The 27,848-nt window shown below is 44.6% G+C and overlaps 1 long non-coding RNA gene across 1 annotated transcript; it reads right to left on the reverse strand.

Moving 5' to 3' along the window:
* Positions 1-59: 59 nt before the first annotated feature.
* On the reverse strand, positions 60-26,731 carry LOC128467234 (uncharacterized). The gene is made up of 2 exons (XR_008345701.1): positions 26,498-26,731; positions 60-99 (listed from the first exon to the last, which is right to left on the reverse strand). It is a non-coding gene; the product is annotated as an uncharacterized LOC128467234 (long non-coding RNA).
* Positions 26,732-27,848: the final 1,117 nt, after the last annotated feature.

A 27,848-nucleotide genomic window follows, 5' to 3' on the forward strand; every position in this document is an offset into this window, starting at 1 on the left:
AATCACCAGTCAGTCCCTCATACGGAGCTCCTGCTATCCACGGATCAGTCAGACGACCATTCACAGTAAAACAAGAACTTTATTTACAAACACACAGAACTTTATATACAATCTCAATTCAATGAGCACCGAACCCAACCCCCAATCCCATCACTCCCATCCCATCACAAATCCCATCAACCACATCCCCTCACAACTCCCCTCAGTATACAGGGGATGCATCAGGTGAGGGGATTAAGGGATACAATGGTTTCCCCCACCTGTGTTATCCCCCCTGTAGTGCGGGGCCGACAGGGCTGTGCTGGTTGATTAAGAGCCCCAGCCGGGTTACCTGATCGTCTCTTTGAAGGCCGGAGCTGCAGCCACATTCAGTCTCTGGGCCGAATACACAATAATACACACAATAATACACACAATATAATATATTACCGGGTCACGGGATACGGAACCGGACACAAAAGCGCTCTGTGCCCCAGCTACACTTCACACCAACATATGAGCCGGCTAGCCTGGCCCTGTCACACTCGCACACTCTCACTCACGCTCTCTTTCACTCTCTCACACTCTCACTCACGCTCTCTTTCACTCTCACACTCTCACTCACGCTCTCTCTCAGTGTCTCTCTACCGTCTCCTCCAATCGTTTCCGTGTCTCTTTTCCTGCAGCACCGGTTCCTGTAAATACCTCCCTTTTCCGCTGGTGACTCCCCTTAACGGAACGTAAAAAACGACAAATATATAGAAAAAATGTAATAATGTAACTCGGGGCGACAGACCAAAAACAGTCATCGATGCAGAGTCCCAGAAGGGAAGGGGTTACTTTGGGAACAGACCCCGCATTGTTTTGGAGGCTTTCGTATAGCACCAGTTGTGGGGGGCAGTGCAGGTTTTACACGGGACATTTTTGGGGTGGACATGATGTTTTTTAGCATTTTTAGTTGGAACTCCAATAAAGTCTTTAGGATCTTCCTGTCTCACTGGAAGAGTGAGTGGTCAGTGGGGTGACGTTACCGAAAAAATTCAAACCAATAAACGGGGGGATTTCATGCCCCAACTTGTTTGGGGGTAACATCGGTCAGGCGCAGGTTCCATAGGCCTCATTTTTAGGGGTTGGAACCGGAGCATCGACTGACGCGTCAGATACCGGATCTTACGCGGTTAGAATCGCTTCGTAGAAGAATTTCATCTTTTTTTTATATTAAAATCGGGTGGCGGGGGAAGGGATAAATGAAATGGGTGTGAAAGGGTAAATATATATATCATATAATCTCCTCTGCTCCTCCATATGGATTATATAGGGGATATTCACAGAGACAGGAAGGAAATGTTTCCATATTCCGAGGCGTCTCTCTTTCTTTTGTTCCGTTTTCTGGTTTTCTTTATTTCTTTCGGCTTTAGGTGGTTTTCTATATTTTTTGCCGCCTCGCCTTTGCTTTTTCTCTTTAGTGCGCGGATATTATTTATGCCTCGGAGCTGCCAGCACTTAAAACGTCTATTGATTCATCCCCGTGTAAAACTTGAATTATTTCCCCTGCGCAGGAGGATCAGAGACTAAATGACAGCGACGTCTTCCAGCGAGAGGCACAAACTCTGCAAACGCCGGATAAAAATACTCCGTTCTCGTTATACGCCGGGGATGATAAATAAATAAACAGAGGACTGGAGTCCTACACCAGTCACCAACCTATGGCTGACTTCTTCGGCTCCTGACCACACTGGTCCTGCTAGTTACCTTTGCCGGAGTCCTGCGCCAGTTCCTGGCCTTTGGTTGACCCATCCGGCCCCCGTCTAGTCGCCCGTTTCTCCTGCTGTAAAGACTCAACCCTTAATCAGTCGTTGGTCTCGTCTTAGATTCAGGAGCCGTATGTCTATCCCATGCATGTTTAATCCCCTTACTGTATTACCCTCTACCACTTCTGCTGGGAGGCTGTTCCACTTATCTACCACCCTTCCATACCTTATATCTAAGCCTCCGTAAGGGTTTCCCCGTGCAAGTCTACCTCGAACACATTAGAAACAGCGATATGCTATCATCTTTGCAACAGGTCTGGCTTATACGAGAGCTTGCACAAGGAAAGGGTTAACACTTGCATCTCGGAGGTGAGGAGCTGAGGGTCACTCGACATCCGGTGAGTTTGTCGGAGGATTTATAAAGGGCTTTGATGTCTATTTGAGTTAATAAATGAGAGGCGCTCTCGCGCGTGGCCCACCTATTCTCTAAGCCCCCCGGGGTTCCGAAACATTCTCTTTTAGAATGCCGGGAAACTCAAGATATCCGAGTCTGAGAGCGACTTGAATCCCACCGTGAAACTCCGACGCTCTATTCGCATTAATTCATGAAGTGTCAAGAACCGGAGATTCGGCCCGAAGTGCGAGGATTTGATGGAAATCCGCAGATTAACGGGAGATATGATGTATTCGCCGCCTGCGACTCCGCAGCGAGAGCTTCCCGCAGCGGCCGAGTCTTCTGAAGAAGGTTTTAGCATTAATTTTATCATCAGAATTCATCGCAAAATCCAAGGAGGGGAAAGAAGATATTTTATAATATAATATATAATTCTCATAAAATATATAATAAAATGTGATTTTTACCCCGGAAACGGACTTTCTTAGCATAATTAATTGCTCCGGTTTTGATAATTAAAGTGAAAGAGCCTCTTCCTGTTCTTCTGTCTTCTTTTTTCAGACTTTGTGCATTTCTCCCCGTGTCTTCTTTCTTCATTCGCCTCACCATGGTCTAGGCCTCCCGGTGCTCATCTGCAAGAGGGTGGAGCCTCCGGGCACACCCTTTCCTCCAACTGGAGAAACAGTGGAGAGGCTGTCCCTGTGACTCCTCCCTTTTGCACAAAGAGGTCAGAATATTGAGGACAGATTCGCAGAGAAAGAAAAGCGTTCTCCCAGATCTATGTCCCCTGTTCATCCAATTGCGGGACAGGGTGTTCCTGGAGGCTCCGCCCCTTTGTGTAAGTGCACCGGGAGGCCGGGTTCACAGAGAAGAAAGAAAACACAAGCGGACATAGAAAGAAGACAGAAGAACAAAAAAATACGAAGAGAATTGGAAAGGAGATGGGACACGGAAGCCGACAGCTAAGAAAGTAGGAAGACTTTGAAAGAGTGAATGAGAGTGTGAGAAAGTGTGAGAGAGTGAATGAGAATGTGAGAGAGTGAATGAGAGTGAATGAGAGAGTGAATGAGAGTGTGAGTAAGTGTGAGAGAATGAATGAGGGTGAGTGACAACAAATTTTGTTTCCGAATGGAAAAAAAGCCTCCCCATTTTGCCCGAACCGAAAGACATTTTATGGGACTTTGTACCCTATTGCGAGCTACTGGGGCATTTAGAAGAAGAATGATGGGGTTTATTTACCCCGTTTAATTTATAAAGCCGTTTCCTGCTGTTTCTATACACATTATCGGGGCTTTCAGGACTTGTTGACCCAGAGATGGGCATCAAATAATATAATTACTATATTGTTATAACCTTGACCGAGGGGCTTGTGTGACTCGGGTGGCTGAGCGGCCGCGGCTGAGCTGGAAACCCGCTTGAGAGATTCAGAAAAGGTTCTTCAATATTTCATAACCCGCCTGACGAGGAAAGTCGAGTCATTTCCACATAACGAGGCCCTTGAGATCAGCGGCATAAAATCGCACAAAGCGAGCGGGTCGGCGTCACGTGACTCCGGCCCGGTGTGACTGACAGGCTTCCCGCTTTCATGTTCGCTTGAAAGTCTCGGGTTTCTGTCGGCCGACACGTCTGATGTCTCTTTCGGAAACGCACATTAATATTACATCGTTAAGGACTTTTGCGGAGGCGCTTATTGAAAAGTGAACATTCTGTTCCTCGCGAGGTCCCCCGGTTTTAGTGTTTTCGCCGCTCTTTGATGGATATATTTGCCGGTTGCCGGACGGGACGCTGAGACGGTGATTTATATAAACGGCGGAGATATAAAGAGGCCGTCGGTGGCCGCCGCCTTCCCAGCGATGTCATAAAGCAGGTTCTGGTCCCTAAATGTTATTATCTGTGATGAATGTATCAGGCAGACAATGCGACACAAAATATCGCCACGGAAACCGCGCTAACGCTGGGCGTCTGTAACGAGTCGCTCGGACCGCCAGGCAACAGATTTTGGGTGAAATTTAAAGGGATTTGTGTAGTTTGGCAATTTTTTAACCCACTGTGGTAAAGATGTTTCTTAGAACAAGTTACCGTATTGGCTCGGATATAGGCCGCCCCCGTATATAGGCCGCACCCTAAAAGTTAGGTGCTTTTTTAAAGAAAAAGTTTTTTTCTTTAAAAAAGCACCAAAAAAACATGCTGCCAATCTGCCCCCCCCTGAGATATGCTGCCACTGTGCCCCCCCCCCGAGATATGCTGCCACTCTGTCCCCCCCGAGATATGCTGCCACTGCCCCCCCCCCGAGATATGCTGCCACTATGCCCCCCCGACTTACCAGAGCAGACTCCCGGGTGTCTTGCGGGGCCGGCGGGGGACATCTATGCAATACGCGTATACAACTTCCGGTTCCGGAACTCAGCGGATGTCCCGGCACCGTAAGTTGTATACGTGTATTGCGTAGATGTCCCCCGCCGGCCCGCAAGACACCCGAGAGTCTTCTCTGGTAAGTCTTGGGGGCAGAGGTAAAACGCATCGTGCGGACGGTCAGCCGGTGACCGTCCGCATGATGCGCTTAGACAACCTCCCGTGCCGGTACTCCCCCCGTGGAAAGTGCCAGCAGGGGAGGCTGTCTGAGCGTATCAGACAGTAGGATGCAGGTCCCCTGCACCGCTGCGGGGGATCTGTATCCTAACCCCGCTGCCTGCCCGGCGCCCGGGACTGCATGTCCCGGGCGTCGGGCGCTAGACCCCGAATATAGGCCGCACCCCCACTATAAAGACTTAAAGTGGGGGAAAAAAGTGCGGCCTATATTCGAGCCAATACGGTATAAATATACAGGATTTTATATTTAAATATTGATCATTTTATTGATTATTATTGATAACTTTTTTCTTCTAGAAAATTTTTTATGTCCATTTTGTTCTCTCTCGTTGGGACCGCGGTGTCGCTCGCCGTCTGATCGCGTTCCGGGTTTGATCATCGCCGGCCGGCTTAAGTAATGTGAATATGGCTTCCCCACTATCCATTTATCATTATTTGACAAACGATTGAGTTTAAATGAAGTTTTATTGGAGTTAATGATTTATAACCAATTATTTTAACACTAATGGCCGTACCGTGTAATCGGTGAAAATAAAGATATACGATTATCCCTCTAACGGCAAAAATATGAATCCGACTGTAAATGGATCATCCTTCCCTTATAGTGTTAATAATATATATATCTGTAAGGAACGCGTCTATGATAATTACTGTCTGAATAAGATCCACGAAACCTTTATAGGGGGATCGGCCATCATTTTTATTTTTAGTAAAAGATTAATAATCAGTTTCATAAATATTTCCTTTTCCCCCTCCCCCCAGTTTTTTCTTTTTGCCCCCATGACCCTTGCACTGCCCATACCCAGGCGGTTCCCCATTTCTCAAACCCGAAATAAGAGACAGACACCAGCAGGATTGGATTTAGAAAAGGCCGAGACATTTATTTAACAAATGTCTCGACATAACTTTATTTAACATCTTATAAATTATTGTAAAAACACTTTAATAATAACTTCTGTATAAATACTATACAGTCTTCTGTACACCTGTGTACAAACAGCTGAGGGTTCCCAACCTAAACACAAAACAATGGCTTCAACTACCCCTTCCGCCGGATACCACAATCGCCCAAGCGACCGCGGGTCGGATAGGGGAGCTCCACCTTAACGCTTTGGTTAATCCTGTACAGGGAGGGCATTAACTCTAACCTCTAACCAAAACCATCAACTTGCCGCTCCCATTATCCTTCAAACTTCTCCCGGGAACTCCTCCGCCACAGCAAAGAAAAAGGATCCTGCAAAAAGAAAGAGGGAAAGGGGGAAAGAAAAAACACACAAAGCCAACACAGAAACACAAAGCAAAAGACAAAAAGAGGGAGGGCGGGCGGGAAACTGCTCCTGTGGTGTTCAGTAATTGCCTCTTGCACGTGTGCTTAGAGGGGCTTTATATCCCTGTCCCCTTCCCCCTACAGTCACGTTCCTTGTGACTTCCCCCTCGTTCCCTGTGCATTCTCACCTCGTGCTAACCCTTGCTGAGTTAACCCTTTCCTGCCCTAATACCATGTGCACCGTCCTGTAGTGCTGGCAGGGTCATGGTCCCCTTACGCCTATGACTCCAGGGTTTCTTAATATAAAGTTTTCAGGCCGCTGCATATCAGCCGTTTGTATGATTCTTGCTCTGTTATCTGAGCCCCGATCTACTAAACCCCCCCGACTCCTTATCATACTGCCTGTGGGGGAACAATAGAATGCCTCGGTCTTAGTCACCCAGCCGGACTCTCTGACTAATGAAAGTCTATGGAGGAACGGACTTCATTAGCATCGCCATAAAGCATCAGCTCAGGCAAAATCCAGAATACCTGCCCCTTTTTAACTTTTAGTTACATTTAAAAAAAAACAAAAACATTTTTCAACAAAACCAAAGAAATTCTCTCCTGAACTCAGAGCCATAAACCTCTCTGTGAAACAGCGAATAACGGACCGAGTATTTATTTAGTAACCTCGTGGCACTTCGGGTAACGTTGTTACTTATTAAGCCGTGGATAAGCCAATGATACAGCAATAAATTTGAAAAGAAGACCTCCGAGGTCTTGAAAACATATTTGAATTATCATCTTTTGACCCAATTTGACTAATACAGCTGAATCCAGTCTCTTCCTATTAAGCTTCATCTACAAACTCAATCATCGTAAAGCTGGGTGGGATACACTTTTGGATAAAAAAAAATAATCGAGATAAAATTGTAAATTGCCCCCATCGCTGTCTCTCTCCTCGATTTGTCTGCGAGGCCACAGCGGTCCCTCTCGCCGTTTCTCCTAAGTATTTTATTGGCGAAACATTAAACCGTGCACCTGTGGCTGTTCGGTTTCCATGGTTACTGTCACCATTAAAATACACATTTTCGGGATGATTAGTGAGCTTCAGGTGCGTATCTCCGAGCTTGTAAAGTATTTTCTCCGCCGCGACTCTAATTACCTATTAAATCGAGGGTAACTGCATTATATTCTGCGAGACGCTAAGTGGAACTAACTAACTGTGAGGTCATTAGCTTAAAAAATGGATTGTTTAGGTTATTGTATTTAAAAAAGATTTGATGGTAACGGCGGCAGATGCGCGATGAAGCCCTGGTGGAGCAGGTCGCCGACGCCGCCGACGCCGGTAATCATAACTAAAAGATTTTCTTTATTGTTTAAAAGAAAGTAACTTCCCGCGGAGCGGCATCCAGGCGCATGACCATGGCCGGCTGGGCTTATTATTATTATTATTATTATTATTTATTGTTTATATAGCGCCATCGAATTCCGTAGCGCTGTACGTTGGGAAGTTTTTATTTAGGAAAAAAAGGGATTTAAAAAAAAAAAAAAATGATGAAGAAGCCGAACCTTTCTGAAATCTGTGCTCCAGAGTTGGCCCACAAAAGAACGACAGAAAGTGCTCCCTTTAAGTTTAATGGGAACGCTTTCCTGCCGGCGATTTACTGCTCTGGAACTGCAGCTTCTCCTTACAGAAGTATGTTTTTTTTTTCTTCTTTTATTTCCCGATGTGACTCCTTCGATAAGGAAGAATGAAGACCCTCCCTTTAACTAGAGGGGGGTCTTCATTCTCCCTAATCGAAGGAGTCACGTCGGTTCATTGTCAAGTTTGCAGGTATGAATTTGGCACCTGAGATAATTTTTGGGCCATTAAAGTCACAGACTTGAATTTCAATTGGAATAGAAAGTAGGCAAGAATAAGGCATAAATCACTCATGAAAGAGACAGACAAAGACCACCAGAGGGTCCATTTGGGGCTCTGGCCGGTTGGAGAGATCAGAGTTCTCCCTCTACCTGACCCTAAGTAAAGGGGGCATGAAGTCTGTTTACCTCGCTCTCCCTGCTCCCTCTTGAAGCATGCTGGCTATTAATGCTGAGCGCCGGGATGTGACATCATATAAGTTGAGTATAACGAGAAAAGGGAGAGGTAGGGAGGAAGGCAAGAGAGAAAGAGTTGGAACATTAAAGAAGAGATATACAGAAAGAGGTAAGAGAAAGGGAAGCAAATACAGAGAGAGATAAAGAGAAAGAGGATAAGAGAGAGAGTATACAAAGGGTTAAACAGAAAGGGAAGAGTTAAAAGGAGAGTTAAAGAGAAAGAAGAGAGATAATGAGAAGGGGATCAAAAAGAAGGGAAGAGATAAAGAAAAAGAGGAGAGATAAAGACACATGGGAGACAGGGTGTGTTTGTGTCTGTAAAGTCTGTGTCTGTGTGTGTTTATGGGCAGGCGTTTGTAAGGGTATGTGTTTGTGTTTTGACAGCTTATCCATTACTGTTTTGGGCCTAAAGAGTCCATCTGAGTCAGACAGAGAGAAGTCCGCTGTGCACAGCTAGCGCTCCCAAAGTGGGCTTCATGGCTATCAAGCCTGCCATGGGCCCCGGATTTTTAGGAGACCCAGCAACCCCCCCTGCCCCAGAGGCCCCGGAGCCGGATATGGTTGATGATATTATTTACTCCCATGGAGACCCGGCATGTGGTTGTTACATTCAGACCCCTAACGACCCCTCCGTTTGGGGGTCATGTTTTGGTAAGTGTTACTTGGTGAAGTGGACTGAAAGTAACGTCTCGGCGTCCTGATAGAAGCCGCTTCGTTATCTCGGGTCGCCTGGCAGCGCGTTACAGATGAGCGGCGGGAAGGGGCGCGCGTTCCCCGTCAGCTGCCGTATTTTGGGACAGGTGGGGTAATGCATCTTTCACCACTCCATTTGCCGTCAGAAATATGGAGTCTGGAACTTGGCATTCCTGCAAATCCACTTTCTATGGAAATGAGCCGCTGATTATTCATTTTTTGGCCGGCTCCGGCCTGATTCATTATGTACATCGCACGCCGCGCGCCGCTTTATGGGCAATTATTTTTTGTAACTGTATTATTTTTTAACTTTCTTTTGGGGGCAGCGAGCGATATTCCTGGTAATTGGTTAGCAACTCCTCCGAGAACCGAACGGAAAATATATTTGGTATCAATCTCGCTCTAGATATTAACAGAGTTGTTAAAGATAAAATAGTTGATCAAAGAACAGCTTTCATATAAATGCTTAATTTGCTTCTAAATCGAGCAGAACGTTTTCTATTCATAAACGTAACAATGACAGGAATCTGAATCTGTTAAATCTCCGTCTATAGAATTACATTTTCCTCCTCAATAAAAGAAACGCGAAACCGGGCAAGTTTAATAAATAAATCATTCACACATTATCTCGCAGATTTTTAAATAGAGAGAGATGCTAAATTACTACATTTTATTATTACTGGGTTAAGGTTAAAAAGAGGTTTTCATAAATAACGCGCTGTTATCTTTTTACCCCAGTTGTAGTTTCTGCCCCATAATATAAAGTTTTCAGGCAGCTGCATATCAGCCGTTTGTATGATTCTCACTGTGGGGAACAATAGAATGCCTCAGTCTTAATCACCCAGCCGGACTCTCTGACTAATGAAAGTCTATGGAGGGACGGACTTCATTAGCATCGCCATAAAGCATCAGCTCAGTGCGGTGTTTGAGCCGGGAAAGTCACCCCAAATATCACATGACTGACAGCATCGCCGGCTCCAGGTCTGCAGATAAAGGGGGTTATTGGGAGAAAATACCAACCGACATTACTTATACCGTAATGTATACGTCCGATCGAGTCCCGCGACGTGCAGCGAGTATCCCCCCTCACTGACACTGCGTGCCCGGAAATGGATTCTCAGCGTGGAGTGTGAGTGAGGATGAGGTAAGTACTGTGTCTATGTGTGTACAGGTACAGGTATATGTATATATGTGCATTATATGTGTGTATAGGGAATATTTGGGATTTTTAAATCTTTTTCCGATGATGATGATGATCTCGGCACCGAGCTGCACCGAGTAATCGCAGCACCGAGCCGCACCGAGTAATCGCAGCACCGAGCCGCACCGAGTTGCCCCGGAGGTTAAATTTGTATCTAAATTGAAAATGTTGTTTTTTTCTTTTCGATCAGGGGGGAGAACCGCAGACGCGCCGCGCAATTTATCTTCCCGGCTGAAGTATTTTGTAAGCCTACGAATAAGTGATGAAATGCATTATTTACCCCTCATAAAGAGAGGTCGGCACCTTCTGTATAACAAGAAAAAAACAGAAACGCCACGAGAACGAGCGGAGAGCGGGGGTCTGCGCATGGCCTCCGAGTCTCCGTCCTTCTCTCCCCTCAGCAGTAACCCTGATGGAATGGCTGCGGTCGCCCCTTCCCAAATCCTAAGAATATAAGAATAGACAGACGCGGCTCTTATCACGAGGAGCGTAAATTAGACTTTCAAATGATATATAGATATGATGATAGTGAGGTCATGAGACTTTCCTCCCAGGTTTATGATGTCACAATGGAACTTCCCTTTTTCTTTTACTTTACTGAGAGGGTGGTTGATAAGTGGAACAGCCTCCCAGCAGGAGGTGGTAGAGGGTAATACGGTGAGGGGATTAAACATGCATGGGATAGACATACGGCTCCTGAATCTAAGATGAGACCAAGATTTTTGAAAGCTACCAGCAGTCTAGATAATCGCAGCTCAGTCTGGCTCACCTTTCACCGTTTCCAGGTCGGTCAAATCCAGGTTTGGATATTTTGTAATCAGGGTCGGGTTATCTGTATAAATAATTAAGCGTACACCTAGTAGGGAGTCCACGGCGGCCATTTTTTCCAGGACCGATATATAATATATAATAGATAGGTGCGTGTGAAGTGCTGCCCCCTGCAGTATGTATAAAGTATAACCTCACAGAAGTCCCTCCGCGGCTCCGATCCCAGCCGTTATCTGCTGGGAAGAAAATGAAATACATCGTAACGATTCCTTGTGACGCTCCAGACCCGCCGAGCGGCCCGCGTCCACGCTAGCGCCCGATAACTGCACCTTTAATAAATAACCCTGTCACATTAATTCTGACGAGCCTTTAATTATCCCGCCCCGGGAAAGGCCAGACGCTTCCTCTGGAGTTTCAAAATGATATTTAAAAATGTTTCAGCCAAATGTTGTGTCAGAGAAAGCAGAAGCCGCTCGATAAATCTGCGGAGAGGAATTATTCACCGATTCCAGATAACAGCGAAAGACCCCAAAAAAAACATTTTAACCCAAAACATACATAAAGTGGGGTAAAAAATACTTAAGGGGCAGTTGCGGGGACACCGTTCTCTTTAAAAGAGAAGTAAAGTTTGGGTAAAACTGCTAGAATTTGTCACTTTGTTTCCTGTTTATTCTCCGCTGTATTTATTTATTAATTTCTCTTTGGGAATTCCTCTGATTTTAACAAGAAAGCAAAGAAGAAAAAAAACAAACGTGAAATAAACAGATCTGTTTTTGTTAAAATTCCTCTTTCTGGAATGAACATTTATTGATGTTTTTATACAAACTCTATTATTCTTCCAGAATCGCAGAAATTCCCCGGGCTGCAGGAACGTATCCCAGCGACAGTAACATAATAACCGCTTTTCACATTCAGCTCTTATAGGCTCCTGGTTTTTAACCCATGCTATACATTTTCGCACTCCGAGCTGTAGGCAGGCAGCTCCCGGTGGTTCTGGGGGCCGCCGAGGCCAAGATGCCCTCCTAAATTTTAATGGGATCTCCCACCAGATTTTTTTTATTTCTAGAATAAGATTAAAAACACATTTTTAAGCTGTTTTCTTTTTTAAAACAGAGTTTTTTTCCCTATAATATAATGTTTCCAGGCAGCTGCGTATTAACCATTTGTATAAGTTTTAACCCCAGTCTACTAGACAAACACCCCGACCCTTTATAAATTCACATTAGCCTCTATTTTTCCCAGAGCAGGGGCAATAGGGCAAGCGCCCATCATCCAAGGGGCCGACTGCCCAGTGAGTGAGTGGCACAGAATATAAGGGCTCCGAGAGGTTAGAGGGAGAGCTGTATGAGCTGCACTATAGATGGGAGAGGCGGAAGGGGGGACAGAGAGATTGTGTATATATGTAAGTGTATGGTGTTAGCGTGCGTGAGTGCATGGTGTTGGAGAATGTATGTGTAAGTGTACAGTGTTAGAGTGTGTTAGTGCATGGTGTTGGAGAATGTATGTGTAAGTGTAGAGTGTTAGAGTGAGTTAGTGCATGGTGTTGGAGAATGTATGTGTAAGTGTATGGTGTTAGAGTGTGTTAGTGTATGGTGTTGGAGAATGTATGTGTAAGTGTACAGTGTTAGAGTGTGTTAGTGCATGGTGTTGGAGAATGTATGTGTAAGTGTACAGTGTTAGAGTGCGTTAGTGTATGGTGTTGGAGAATGTATGTGTAAGTGTAGAGTGTTAGAGTACGTTAGTGTATGGTGTTGGAGAATGTATGTGTAAGTGTACAGTGTTAGAGTGCGTTAGTGTATGGTGTTGGAGAATGTATGTGTAAGTGTACAGTGTTAGAGTGTGTTAGTGTATGGTGTTGGAGAATGTATGTGTAAGTGTACAGTGTTAGAGTGTGTTAGTGCATGGTGTTGGAGAATGTATGTGTAAGTGTATGGTGTTAGAGTGCGTTAGTGCATGGTGTTGGAGAATGTATGTGTAAGTGTACGGTGTTAGAGTGTGTTAGTGTATGGTGTTGGAGAATGTATGTGTAAGTGTACAGTGTTAGAGTGTGTTAGTGTATGGTGTTGGAGAATGTATGTGTAAGTGTACAGTGTTAGAGTGTGTTAGTGTATGGTGTTGGAGAATGTATGTGTAAGTGTACAGTGTTAGAGTGTGTTAGTGTATGGTGTTGGAGAATGTATGTGTAAGTGTACAGTGTTAGAGTGTGTAAGTGTACAGTGTTAGAGTGTGTTAGTGTATGGTGTTGGAGAATGTATGTGTAAGTGTATGGTGTTAGAGTGCGTTAGTGTATGGTGTTGGAGAATGTATGTGTAAGTGTACAGTGTTAGAGTGTGTAAGTGTACAGTGTTAGAGTGCGTTAGTGTATGGTGTTGCAGAATGTATGTGTAAGTGTATGGTGTTAGAGTGCGTATGGTGTTCGAGTGTCGTAGGCTAATGGTTCTGCAAGATGCCACTAGCTTAATCTGGCGCTGCTAAGAGCAGCAGTGAGGTCTCAAGAAGAGAGAGCGGCGTCTGTCCAGGTTATAATCTCTGATTGCTCCTCCTGCTGGCTGATCACATACATTACGATCAGCAATGAAGGCCTATAGAGCCCAGCTTCCTGATCACAGTTTGTTCAGTAACGGGGAGACCAGATGGAGAAGCAGAAGAAACAACCATTTAAAAAAAAATAATAATAATTAAAAAAAAACTGGTTTTAGAAATAGAATATAAATACAAAAAGGAAATTAAAATACATCTAAAAAGCAAACAAGCTTTATAGGGAGCCCAGTGATGTCACCATGACATCAATGGCATCCAAAAGATATAAGCAAAGGGAAAAAAGGAAATATCTACACAATAATAAAAACCTTGATAAATCCAAACCCTTTAAATTGGAAATATTAAAAAAACACAATATGAGGTAATATGTAAGGGGTGGATGCCTAGAACACAGAAAAAACTAATTGGGTTATTGTTCAGCAGGGGCGCCTGCTTTGTAAATAAAATGGCACTTTTTTTCCCATTAGCACTAATAATTATTGTGTTTTATGTATTTCTATGATTTAAATGGGAAGGGGGAATCGTGGCGTAAAAAAACATATGGTAAAAATGACAAAAAGCTGTGACGGCATTAAGACTGAGCCATTCTATTGTTTCCCACGGGCAGTATGATAAGGAGTCGGGGGTGGGGGGTTTGTTTAGTACATCGGGGCTCAGATAAGAGTTTCAGCAAAATAAAATCCCCAAATAAAAATAACTTCCAATTTTGGGGACTATTATTGCTTTTTTTTTCTAAACACATTTCTGAGTCAATCCAGAACTTATTAAATTGCTCTAATTATACTCAGTGATGACATCATGTATTTTCTAGAATTAATTATAATGAGATCAAGCTATGCCGTGCGATCTATCGGAGGAAAGAGCGCGAGTTTCTGATCGAGAGGCCAAGAGAAGAGACATCGAGCCTCCGGTCCATAAGAAGGAAAGAAAAATCTGCTCTCCAACCCATTAAAAATAATTGCGGGAGAAACATCTTTATTTAGCTTTTTATTGAAATAGCCTTTAGACGTCTGTGAAGTAAATGATGTGGCGGCGAGGGGCGGCGGTCAGCGGATCTCATTCATGCGCGGCTTTTCATTTATCCTCGCAGAATGATTTGAAGTCGGTAATAGCGGTTTTGGGGCGCAGAAAGGTTCTGATTGCGAAACCAAAGATAGCGACGCCGTCCGCGGCTTTCAGGATCTGTGGAAGGGAAATGAAATCAGTTGGAGACTCTTCTGTCCTCTTAATTACAGCCGAGGCCGGCTGCGAGGGACGCCGTACGACGCAAATTGGCCCCGAGGCTTCTTCTCTGCATCCCAATTAACGGCCGGAGGCGCGCGGCGGAGGCTGGGCCCGCTTATAACGGAGGGCAAGCAGCACGTTGGGCAGCCCGAGGGTATAGCCTGGTGAAAATAAAATGTGCAAGAAGCTTTTTTAAATTGCTTAGCATACAGATGAAGTGTCCCACTATAGTTTGGCCAGTCCCTCTTTTCCTCCCCCGATGCCCCTCTTTTCTAGGAGGTGAGAATGTTTGCTGGGTATGAGGGGATCGCAGGGTTCTACAGCCCTAAAACCCCCGATAATGTGTATAGAAACAGCAGGAAACGGCTTTATAAACTAAACGGGGTAAATAAAACCCCCTGTGACTGAGGTAGAGCCGGGGTCGGCATCCCCTTTTTCCCCACCACAGAATAAATCAAATTTATCCAAGTCAGCTATGGATACAAATTTAAAGTTAACTTTACTGTTCCAATGTACGGAGATTTCCATAAACATATTGACATATAACCATTATATGAGCGTGCCGTGCGTGGCAGCCCGTATCCACCAAACAAAATCACGAGGGCACCGGCCCCAGGAGTGTCCTGCACTGAACCCCGAGGCTTCTGCACCACGAGTCCAACCACCTGTAAGGTGCCAGCGACGGGGGGGGGGTGTCTGCCCTCTGTCAACTCAGTCATGTTGCTCCTCCATCCAATGGTTTCCCTCCGGGGCTGTTCTTTATTCTTCTTGTAAATGCCCCACTCAGCCTAATAAAGACACAGAGGTGCGCTGGATTATAACAGCCACGGGGTTTATGAAAACTCTGCAACAATTATATTGGATATTTAAAACAAAAATAACAAATATAACCATATTAAATCACGAAATAATGATGGGAGTTATGCTGTACCACTGTCTGTGTCTGGCTCACTATATAATGTTGGGAGTTGTGGTGTACCGCTGTCAGGCCCGATATAGTGTATATTGATGGGAGTTATATTGTACCAGCATCACACTCAGTATATAATGATGGGAGTTATGTTGTACCACCTTCAGTGTCTGGCTAAATATCTAATGATGGGAGTTGGGCAGCACAACCATGCTGTATGACATATGTCAGGCTCGCTTTGTGGTTATGCTCACTATGAGCTGCACTGTATCAAATATATGTCTGTCTAACCGAATGCTGATGAGGGCTCTGCTATAACACATGCTAATACATAATGGGCATTACAGCGCACGCCCTCCCGAGTGCCAAAGGTTACTTTACTGTCCCGAGTGTCTCATTAAAATCATGCAAAACACTCGCTCAGGCCCCGACCAGCGCAAAATGTCATTAAATCACTGAGTTTGGGGAAATTACTATTATTCATTCATTCTCTGCAGTTCTAATATCATTAATGTCCTTTTTTTGTTTATCCCCAAAATAACCTCTGTAAAAAAATATAGTGGGGGGCACTGGGGCAAAAAGAACCAAGCTACAGCGAGGGAACCCTGATTTAACCCGCGGCCGGTGCGCAGACGCGGCATGATTTTCACGCTCAGATATTTACCCTTTCACCCCAAAACCCTGAGACCGGGGGAAGCATCCTAGGAATCTGCCCGTTCTCCCTTACACCGAGCCCCCGACGCTTCGCTTTCATGTTTGTGGGAATTTGGCCCTCGCCCTCCAAGATCCCGTTCGATATATTTTATGTTTCTATGTATGAAGAAGCAGCCGCCTTGCTTTACCGGATTGATAAATGATCACAGCCGAGATTTCTCATAACCCTCTGTCCAGCCGCCTCTGTTACGTTACGATGTCATACGCTGGATAATCTTATCGGAGACAGGCGTTTAATCTTGGGCTTGGCATTTGCAGCTGTTAAACGATTATGCCGCTACTGGCTGGGGTGGATAAGATTTACATTTTCTAAGACTTGTTAGTTTTGATGTAATGTAAGGAAGGAAGGTAGATAAGTGGAACAGCCTCCCAGCAGAAGTGGTGGAGGGTAAAACAGGCAGCAAGGGTATTAAACATGCATGGGATAGACATACGGCTCCTGAATCTAAGACGAGACCAACGACTGATTAAGGTTTGAGTCTTTACAGCAGGAGAAACGGGCGACAAGTAGGGTGACCACATTTTATTTATTATTTTAGTCTTCATTTTATTTTATAATTGGGATGAATTCTTGTATTTATGATATCATTTATGTTATGCATATCATTAAAATCATTAAAGCAGAGTTGCCACTGTTTTAGCGGACGGCGCAGGAGCCTCTAGCGCTAGAGATTGTTTGCAGCCGCGCAGGTCCCTCCGTAACGCTATTATCACAGATACCTCAGGGCGACGGGCGATTTATACCCCATGACGGGGCAGCAAGATGACGGCTTCTACATACGGTGCAATGTGTAATGTACATGTACGTGGAAAGCGTATCACTTACAGCTAAACAAGAGGCTGTCTCTGTAATGAAGAGAATGATTAAAGATCCCTGGATCCCTGCTTATAGTCAGGTGTAGGTCCATGAAGCAGGGAGCCGAATATGGCTGCCTGCTGTACCAGCGTGCAGGAAAAAAGTCTGATCCCTGCTAACCTGCAGGAATCCGTACTCGTGAGATTGCCAGTGCCCCCTCTTTATCACATCCTCTATTAAATAAAAAATAAAGAAAAACTCCAACAGAGCATTAACTCGAATTTTTTAAATTAAAAAAAAAAATTTGTAAAAAAATGGACTAATATTTTGTCATCGCCACCAGAATGGTAACTTCCCCTGAAAAGGAGCATTGCGCCCTGACCCCTGCTGCTAAAACGTCGAAAAAACTGGAAGGACCCCTTGGAAACATAAACTGACATTAGTACCCCCAGGACATGCGCGGTTTGGGGACTTTCTTTTGTCTGTCTGTGAAATACAAAACCTCTCAACAATAATAACCCAAAGCGCGATTGCCGTCCTCCCCTTCCCCCCGGCGGATCTCACCGACAGTTCATTGTCTCTCTTATTAAATTGCACATTAATGGATCTATTATTTTATTTGCGGTATTTATATTTTTTTACTTATTCATTTGTTCGCCCCGACAGATCTCATGAATGTATAAAGAATGTAATCAGCTGTGTGAGGAAATATTAATTAACGCATTAATAACCGGATCGAGTGGCTTTTGTTTAATATTCCCCTCGGTTTTTGTTAACAAAACGACTTTTTTTGTGAAAATGTTTTCCAATACGTTTGTTTATCATCAGCGGATACATTTTCCCTAATTACCTGAAACATGGAGAAATAAAAGGTGCTTTATAAAAAGAGGGGGATGGGAAGAGGAATGAGGGGAGAACAAAGTCAAGAAAGAAAGGAAGAAGAGAAAAGAGAGACGGGAAGAGAAAGCGGAAAGAAGAAAGGTGGTTTCAGAAAAAAGGAAGAGAGAAAGAAGGAATAAAGAACACTGAAAGGTGAGAAGGGAATACTGGGACACACACTTACACACACACTCACCCTAACACACAGACACTCACACTAACACCTAACATAGGCACTCACACATATGCATACAGACACTTATACATAGACACACACACTACCATACCCAGACACGTACTCACACTACCATGCCCAGACACACACTCACACTAACATACCCAGACCAGACACACTACCGTACCCAGGCACCCACTCACACTACCATACCCAGAAACACACTCACACTAACATACCCAGACACACTACCGTACCCAGCCACACACTCACACTACCATACCCAGACACACACTCACACTAACATACCCAGACCAGACACACTACCGTACCCAGGCACCCACTCACACTACCATACCCAGACACATACTCACACTAACATACCCAGACACACACTAACATACCCAGACACACACTCACACTACCATACCCAGACATACACTACCGTACCCAGACACTCACACTAACATACCCAGACACACACTCACACTAATATACCCAGACACACACTAATATACCCAGACACTCACACTAATATACCCAGACACACACTACCGTACCCAGACACACACTCACACTACCATACCCAGAAACACACTCACACTAACATACCCAGACACTCACACTAATATACCCAGACACACACTACCGTACCCAGACACACACTCACACTACCATACCCAGACATACACTACCGTACCCAGACACTCACACTAACATACCCAGACACATACTCACACTAATATACCCAGACACACACTCACACTAATAGACCCAGGCAGACACTACCGTACCCAGACACTCACACTAATATACCCAGACATACTCAGACACTATTCAATTCACCCTCTGTGTAGCCTCAGTCTGTCTTCAGAACAACGCGAGCTGATGCACTACTGCCGCAGGGTGATGTGACCCACCGCGATGTGACCCTCCCTCCATCATCACTCACTCAGGACGCACATCTTTATTCTGGGACTGTACCGGAGAAAGCAGGACAGGTGGCGGCCATAACCTTAATCATCAATTAGTATATTGTCAGTTTTAATGTTGTTTATTACCCCCCCCATACGTGTGTGAAGTCATCTGCCGGGACTTTATAAATAATATAATGGCGATTGGACCATCTATTGGTTATTAGATAACCCTCTTAATCATCAGGAAACGCTATATAAAAATAATTCCTAGCGAGGTCAGTAAATGGGGGGCCGGGGTGTGCAGGGGGCGCCGTCCATTTATTATTTACGTAAATATACATTTTTTACATGGACTTTTAGTTTTATTCTTGACCTGGACGGCCTTTGTGTTTCTCATTCCCTTAAAGTCTGTTTTATTGCAGATATCGAAGCCGCTATAGATTCCCATCTAACGTCCACTCAGGACTCGCCGTCTCGCCTATTAACCGCCCTCTGCCCAATCTCCCGTCCTGTCTAAACGGTGCTTTTCACCCGTCACTCATGGTAAACAACGGAGATACCTGACCGGGAGCAAATCGCTTAACGCTCTGATTGCTGCCGACGCTGACAACATAATCAATACGTAAGCCGTCACGCAGCCTGAGCCGCCGGGAGGACGACGGAGATCGAGGCCGCCAATCAATGGCTTCACAAGGTCTCCATGTTTGGCTGTTGCACCCTGCAGGGTATTTTATGGGGTTAATTAATGTAGGGCTTTGGGGGATTCCTTGGATCTTCTTATCCGTCAATTCCTCGCGTTATTGTTTTACATAATTAAATATATCGTGGAACCTCCGTCCATCCAGGCTCGGACCGGCCATCGAGCAAATGGAGTGCCGGCGGCGGACAGCACCACACACTCCACTCCGGCCAGAGATATACTAACTCTCCGCGCTGACCGAGGGTAGCAACCCCAGCTTATAATTTATGAATAATACGAATTTATTTCCTAAAGCTGAAGAAGTTCTGTTTGGTCCAACTTTATCTGCTTGTGGACATTGCTGACGGCGCCGTCGTCACGCAGCCGGTTACCGCGCGGCGATCGCCTGGAGGTATCCGATAATTTGGCCGCCGGCACAGTCCTGGAAGCCCCGGCTTCGTTTAACCTGCCGTTCTCACCAATTGGAAACGTGTTAATTAAAGGGCAAATTCTGCAATCCTAACAAACACGATGGCCCCGCGCGGACGGCGTTTCCGGCATTTTTTTTGTCACGTTGAAATGAAATATTCACCTTATATTTAGTAAAGTTAATGAAATACGGCTCGGTCGCCGACTCCCCCGACGTCTCCGCAGGATGGAAGTAAAGAGTTTTTTTTAATGTTGTGGACGATGCATAAAATCTGTATTTTTATTATAAAAAGGCTTCCTTTATATTTGGTGAAATGGTAACCGTTCGCCCTGCCCAACGCCTGTCCTAAGGAGTGCGGTCGGCGTCTTCGTATCTTAAAGGCTCGCAGCGGGTTATGCCGCAGTTGCCCCCTTAAGTATTTATTTTGCTTATCGATATACCCCCCCAGTCCCTCTCCCCCCTGTCACTTTCCCTTCCTACCGAGTCAAGCTCTATAATTAGTGATTTCATTATTAGTGGCAGGTAGGAGGTTTGATCCAATGGGGGCGCCAAAGTTCAGGGGCTTGAGGAAAGGGCAAGCGGGGGTCCTGCCCTCCCTGGTGTATCTGGTGTGTCTGTCTCTGCATCTCTTAGGAATCATCATATCGCAGATGAGGTGTGAGGGAGAGTCGCTGTATGTTATGGTACCGCAGGCCCCGGAGAGCGAGCCTCGCTTGCCCCAGAATAAGGGGCTGCAAAGGTTTATGCGTCTGCGTTTCCCTTACCCTGTGCACCTCTTCTGACCCTTAGGTGGAAACCAATGATCTCCTCAATCAGCCCATGGTCTATTTGGCTCCTCTTTTTTGGCTTGGTTGAGTTTATTCACGGACCTGCGCACACTGGAAATGCCACAGCGGAGTCCCTGAAGACTCGGCTTTTGTCGTTGGGTGCCGGTTGAATTTTTGGCTCCCGCAAACCCCATGAAGACTTCAGGAGTTCCTCTCGTTGCAGAGGAGAGTCCTGGAAGCTGCGTCCCTCTTCTGTTTGTTACTACGAAGCGAAGGAAGAGGCTACATTCCCGTTGGGGAGAGTGGAGCCCCAGAAGAGGACTATCGGGACCAGGTCTCCTCCGTGGCCTCAATCAGAACACAGTCACCGGTCCCTTTCTTCCCATGACCGAGAAAGCAGGACACGTCGGGCTCTGAAGACCAAGTCCCACCATCTGGTTAAATCACTTGTGATGTTTCCACTCAGTGGGTTAAACGCTAAATGGATGACACAAACCGATTGGAACTTAAACTAGTTTTACGCATTAGAGAAGAACATTTCATCTCAAACCAAATCTCTTCCCAGAATCCATATCATATCAGAACCTTCTAGAACCAAGTCCTATCCAGAAATCACTTAACGTCGGGAGATTAGATTCTTCTGCGCGGTTTTATATCTGCTACGGTTACGGAGTTTTATAACTGTTTATCCTCGTCGTTTCCATTTTGTGTCTCTGTGATAAAGTGTGGGTTTTTTTTGATAATTTTCAAACTCAAACTTTGTAAATATTCCACTCCATCCATTCTGACTATAATTTCACTATTTCAAATGACACGTTTCGCTCTTAAACGGAATCTTTCTGAAACCCGGAATTTGTTTTCTGCCTCTCTCTCCGTACGCGCAGGATGGGATCAGCAAAACGGAAAAAATAAAGAAAATACATTAAAAATAATTTAAAGAATAAATATAAAAAATAAAATCGTAATCAGAGGTAACCTCTAGACACAAGAGCGATCCCTTTGGCCTATAAAGACAGCCGGGGATCTATAGTCATATATATAAATAATGGAGTAAAGTTGAAAAAAAATTAAAAAATAATAATTTTAAAAAAAATGGAGTAAATTAAAAAAAAAAATCTCTTATTTGCCCATCAAACCAAATAATAAAAAAATAAAAGTATATTGTGAAAGGACTGGGTTGTTTTTCCATGAGCGTCATTTATTTGTGAATGTTTGGTATTAAAATTTCAAATTTATTTTAAAATATTGAAAATATTGTTTTTATTTTTTAAATAATTATTTTTTAAAATAATTTAAATACTGATATATCTTTAAAATATTTATATATATAAAAAATATTAATGAAATATACGTGATATATTTTCACAGCCGTGAGCAAATGTAAAGATCAAAAATGAAAAAATTAAAATCCCTGTTTAAAAATAAATTCATTTTCCTCCATGTTTCAAGGGGAAAATTAATATATTTTAAACAGGGATTGTAAATTTACATGTTCTTTGTAATATTAGCCAGTTATTAAAATGTAAATAACCCTATAGCATCCCGCATATTTCTTAAGCAGATAAGACGAGCCAAGTACATATATAACGCTGTTCGTTTGCATCGTGGAGAATTGTTGGAGAATTATGCAGGAACAACACATGAATAATTCAATTCAAACTAATCCAAAATAATGAAAAACTTATTATTCTTCAAAAGAAGAATTTCCGCGTCAATCCACGTTGAGATGAAGCTTTGTGTCCCCTTCGATTCTGACGGGGGGCCGCGCCGGACGCCTCTGTATGTTTACTGACCTTTTTTCGCGTCTTGATTTGCATATGTAAGGATATCAAAGATTATTCCAAAACGGGTGCTTATTTATATATATTTATATATATCAGGGAATAGAAATCTACGAGAATAACAGCCAGCGAGACAGAAAATCATGAATTGTAGCAAATTGTATTAAAAAGAAATCTCATTACGTAGAATATTGAGATGCTGGAAATGTACATGAAAAGAACGGCTGAAATTGGAACGTTTTATGTAAATCTAACAGGAGTCCTAGTAGTTGATAGAAAATATGGTAGATACTAAGTGGACCATACCACCTGACATCATATACGGGGCATAAAGTGCAGCCGGACAAAACATGTAATGTCTGGAAATGGACAGAAAATACTCTCCCCTAAAACATTGCCCCAAATTCTACTGCTATGTGTCCTTTTTTACCCACGCCCCTCTTTCCTCCCCCGATGCCCCTCCCCCCCGATGCCCCTCTCCTCCCATGATGCCCCCCCTTTTGTCTCCTCCCCCCTGATGCCCCCTCTCTCCTCCCCTGATGCCCCTCTTTTCTAGGAGGTCGGAATGTTTGCTGGGTATGAGGGGATCGCAGGGTTCTACGGCCCTAAAAGCCCCGATAATGTGTATAGAAACAGCAGGAAACGGCTTTATAAATTAAACGGGGTAAATAAACCCCATTATTCTCCAATCGGTTCACTTTCCCTTTAAATATATATTTTATAGCGTTAATAGAAATATAAGAGGCGCTGCGCATGTCTCTGCCCAGCCCTGGCGTCTCCATATTCTGTCTTCTCTTAGTTACCCCAGAGTGTTTTACGTTACCATAGAAACTTTACACTCAGAAGTGTTACATTTGTTACTTTCCCATTTTTTGCTTGATTTTGTCATTCTTCTCATATTTCTGGGCCTTATCACAGTCGAGCAGGAAGACGGTTTGCGGGGGCCGGCGGCGGCGGCTGCGCATGATGCGGCCGGTCTGAGATAGGACGAGTCGCAGATTAAGGATGTTTGGCGGACTCTTCATCCTCTCTCCAGTCTCTGTTCTAACATTTTTATGGATGACAAAATAACAGAGGCTTTAATCCCATTTATTGCGACGCTCGAGGGCAAATACCCCAACCCCTGATTGGGGGCATTAATAGGTTTTCTACTTTTTTCATGCATTTTAATTATAATTTATATCTCCGCGCATCCTTTCTGTGTTGTTTTTGTGGGCTTTGTATGGAAGACCGTTTGGCGTATTGGGGTATCATAACCGTTATGGGTCACTTGGCTCCAGGGCCAAAACTTCCATGGGACAACAATAGCCCCCCCCCCACCCTGCCCGGTGCCAAGAGCTCTGATAGGCTGGACCTCTGATAGGCTGGACCTTTTCCCAACAGTGATAGCTGCCTACACTCCCAAAATAAACCATTTCCAGTCCCTCGGTTACGTCCTGACAGCTTCAGAAGAAATGCGGAAGGGGAGCAAAGGCACAAAACAGAAGGTTTACAGAATTCCAATAATTCACATTTTCTGTGTCTTTTATAATTAAATCTGGAAGGCGATCCTTATATTCAGAATATGACGGGACGCTGCGTAAAAAGCGTTGCCCCCGTCCGAGGGTCTGGTTGTTGCTGCCCCCTGTTTGCGATGCGTCGGTCCGGTGGAATTCCTTGGCATCTGATAGTTATGAGGTTAAAGCCTCGGGCTTTCCAACTCATCGACAAATCGCTCTTCTCCGAATGTTTCCACCGAAGCCTTCGATTTCACCGCCAAGTTCTTTTCAACGGCTTTAAACTCTTAATGAAGAACAGCATTTATCACATATTTATATATTTAGAACGTAAAACCAGGGCTAGTTAGATTATAACCAATGAGTATTTATTAATAAAATGGAATTTTATGGAACGGTCAGGAATGTTGGGGTTCACTTTTAATGACGGCGTTTGAACGTTACTATATATCTATGAACATCATCTCCAAACCAAAAAATAGTAGACAACCCCCGAAGGAGACCCTCTGACCCGCTTACGACAGCCCTTTGTGTTAGATGTAGCGTTCCTCGTCATATTGTGAAGAACACAACTTCTGGGAGCAGGAAAACCAACCTTAGAGAAGACCTGATGGGCAACCACCAGCCACAGGGCTCCAGATCTCTCAGGGGGTTCCTTATATACCCTTCCTGGGAACACCGTAGAATTTACCTCCCGTCAGGTCCTCTAGATGACCAGTTCCATCACGATGGACATGGTGGTCTCTATAGTATGTCCACAGGACCACCTGAGTGAATTATTAAACTAGAGAAACGAGAGGAATGTCTAATTTGTGGTCCTCCGCGTATGTTCCGGAATTGGGTGACCCAAAATATATTCCCAAAACGGACAATTTTGTGTAAAAGCACATTTCTAGGAGTTATACGATTGCATTTTATACAGGAATCCGCTGGTGGCTTGGGAATATAATTTTTGGATGGCTGAGGGTGTCTGGGAGCTGCTGAGCGGATCTCACACATAAAATATGTGTTGAGCCAGACCATAATGAATACCCTTCAGCTCTTTCTCATGCTCTCTCTCTCAGAGCCCCAGAGAAATATAAATAAATAGATACTTTGTGACCATAAATCCTTCTTATCTATCAATATCTATTATACTATTATAATGTTGGCGTGAAATTATTCTTGGAGTCGTTCTGTATTCAGTCCGTATAAATCTCTCACCCCCCTTCATGTTCTGCATTCCAGTCCTTTATGCCGCCGTCAGGGTGCTGGAGCTGCAGCTTCTCACGTCGCGGGGTCTGCGAGTTCTCCGTTACGTGCACGCGCTGCACACTCAGCCGAGGCAGTTCTGTAAGTAATGACCGGTCCCGCCGCTAACGCTCTCACAAAAGACGGAAACTTATATCGATTTTTATTATTACACGAAACTGCGGAATTTACCTACAAATAGAACCCCCCCCCGAGGGCTTCTGCGCAATCACTCCGCGGAAACACGGCCATCAATCCCGCAAATAATATGTCACCCGCGTGAAATAATGTTTGGTGGATCTGTGCGACGGATTCCGGGGAGGAATTAACGGCCTCCGGCTACTGATTCCTTCTCTGTATTATAACGTGATATAATATATATTATTATTATTTTATATAGCACCATCAGATACCGTAGCACTGTACAAAGGGTAGACAGGACATAACAAGTAGTTCAACAGAAAACAGCAGGTCTGGCTCCAAAGGGTTAAACCTCCTGCCGTTTTTTAAAGGGGATCGATTGCCTTCACGGCTCTTAGCAGAATTAATTATAATTAATAATAATTTATTAAATCTACTTAGAACTCGCACTTTTTGTTTTTCAATCCATGTGGCTGTTTAGGAGATCGTGGGTTCATATCATGGAAGCTGAGATCTGTGGCACTCACTCACGCTACCACATAGGCACTCACGCTACCACTGACTGTTGTAGCCTCGATTTTCCGGGCTAGGCTTAACCCCGCATTAACCCAATAATGACCCCGCACACCATAGAATATGGATAAGAAAAGGCCACAGCCAATTTATTTATTAGAGTCATTGTCACGCCAAAACCTGAAACAATAAACATTGGTGCGTTAACAAGGACAATGACTCAAACACCAACATGTAAATATATACAATAAACACCCAAGCCTGCCAAGTAATGCGGGTACCAGAACCAAATACCACCTAAGGAAGGGACCCGGATGCCCCCACCCTGACCTGAGGTTCCCAGCACTGACAGCCAAGAACCGACCATCGGTTACCAACAATTCACTTACCACCACATTAACCCCCTGGATACCTGGCAAGCTGCCTGTTACAGGGGTCACCGTACCCAAGGCTGGGTCCCCTGTTTGAAGGCTGAGGAATCACCAGTCAGCCCCTCATACGGAGCTCCTGCTATCCACGGATCAGTCAGACCGCCATTCACAGTAAAACAATAACAACTTTATTTACAAACACACAGAACTTTATATACAATCTCAATTCAATGAACACCGAACCCAACCCCCAATCCCATCACTCCCATCCCATCAGTATACAGGGGATGTATCAAGTGAGGGGATTAAGGGATACAATGGGTTCCCCCACCTGTGTTATCCCCCCTGTAGTGCGGGGGCTGGCGGGGCAGACAGGGCTGTGCTGGCTGATTAAGAGCCCCAGCCGGGTTACCTGATCGTCTCTTTGAAGGCCGGAGCTGCAGCCACATTCAGTCTCTGGGCCAGTTACACAATAATACACACAATATAAAATATTACCGGGTCACGGGATACGGAACCGGACACAAAAGTGCTCCGTGACCCGGCTACACTGCATATGAACATATGACCCGGCTAGCCCGGCCCTGTCACACTGCCGTACCACAGACTGTGACAAAAACACCACAAACCCAAAACCAGAATACAAATATAAAGGGAGGGAGGGTGGGACTCGCAACCAGGTAAGCTGACCACAAGAATAGCTCCTGAGCCCAGGAAAACAGCCACTTATATAATCTTCCCCCAACTCCACCCCCTAATTTCCCGCTAAAAAGCCTACCCCTCCTCCGCACAACAGTCAGGGCTCACTATAGCCCTTGCTGGCCCCCCTGTGGCCATCAATACACACTCACTCTAACACACACTCATGCACTAGCACACATACACACACATTAACACACTCTTTCTACCACATACTTACACACACACTCGCTCTTACACACACATACACACTCGCTCTCTCCATAGCTCCCTTACTTTCTCACTTTTATTCCCTCCTTCACCCCTTTACTCGAATACCTTGTAAGCAGCCTCTCGTTTATTGTGAGATTGTTCCATTCTGGCCTCCTTAAGTGGGCCGAGTCCAAGTCAGACCGGTCCTTTGTGAAGAAATTTGGTCTGAGCCAGAGGCAATTCTTGACCCCCCCGGGGCAGCCCTCCTCCACCGGGGCAGCCCTCCCCTGTATACTGACCGCCCGCCAGGAGCAGCGATGGCTCTGTGAACGCACAAAGTCTGTGAAATACGCTTTTATCACAACAACAAACCTCGGCAGGACTCGTTCGCGATTCAGTCTCTTATAGATATTATTCGGAGAAAATTGAGTTCATTTTTAATTCGCCCCAATTAGTGAATTAATTCGCTCCGAAAATTAACATTGATTTTATTTAAGAGTTTTATCTGGCTAATTAGAGAGGGAAATTCTAATTTAATCCCAAATAAAAGGTTTGGAAAAAAAGACGTTTTCTGCTATAGGATTTATAAAATAATTACTAACGAGAAGAAATTTATTAATAAACGGCTGGAAGCGGAGAAATTCGAGGGATAATTGGAAACCTCAGCGG

Source organism: Spea bombifrons, chromosome 1 (genome assembly GCF_027358695.1).
Source record: "Spea bombifrons isolate aSpeBom1 chromosome 1, aSpeBom1.2.pri, whole genome shotgun sequence".
In the NCBI taxonomy this organism is placed as follows: domain Eukaryota; kingdom Metazoa; phylum Chordata; class Amphibia; order Anura; family Pelobatidae; genus Spea; species Spea bombifrons.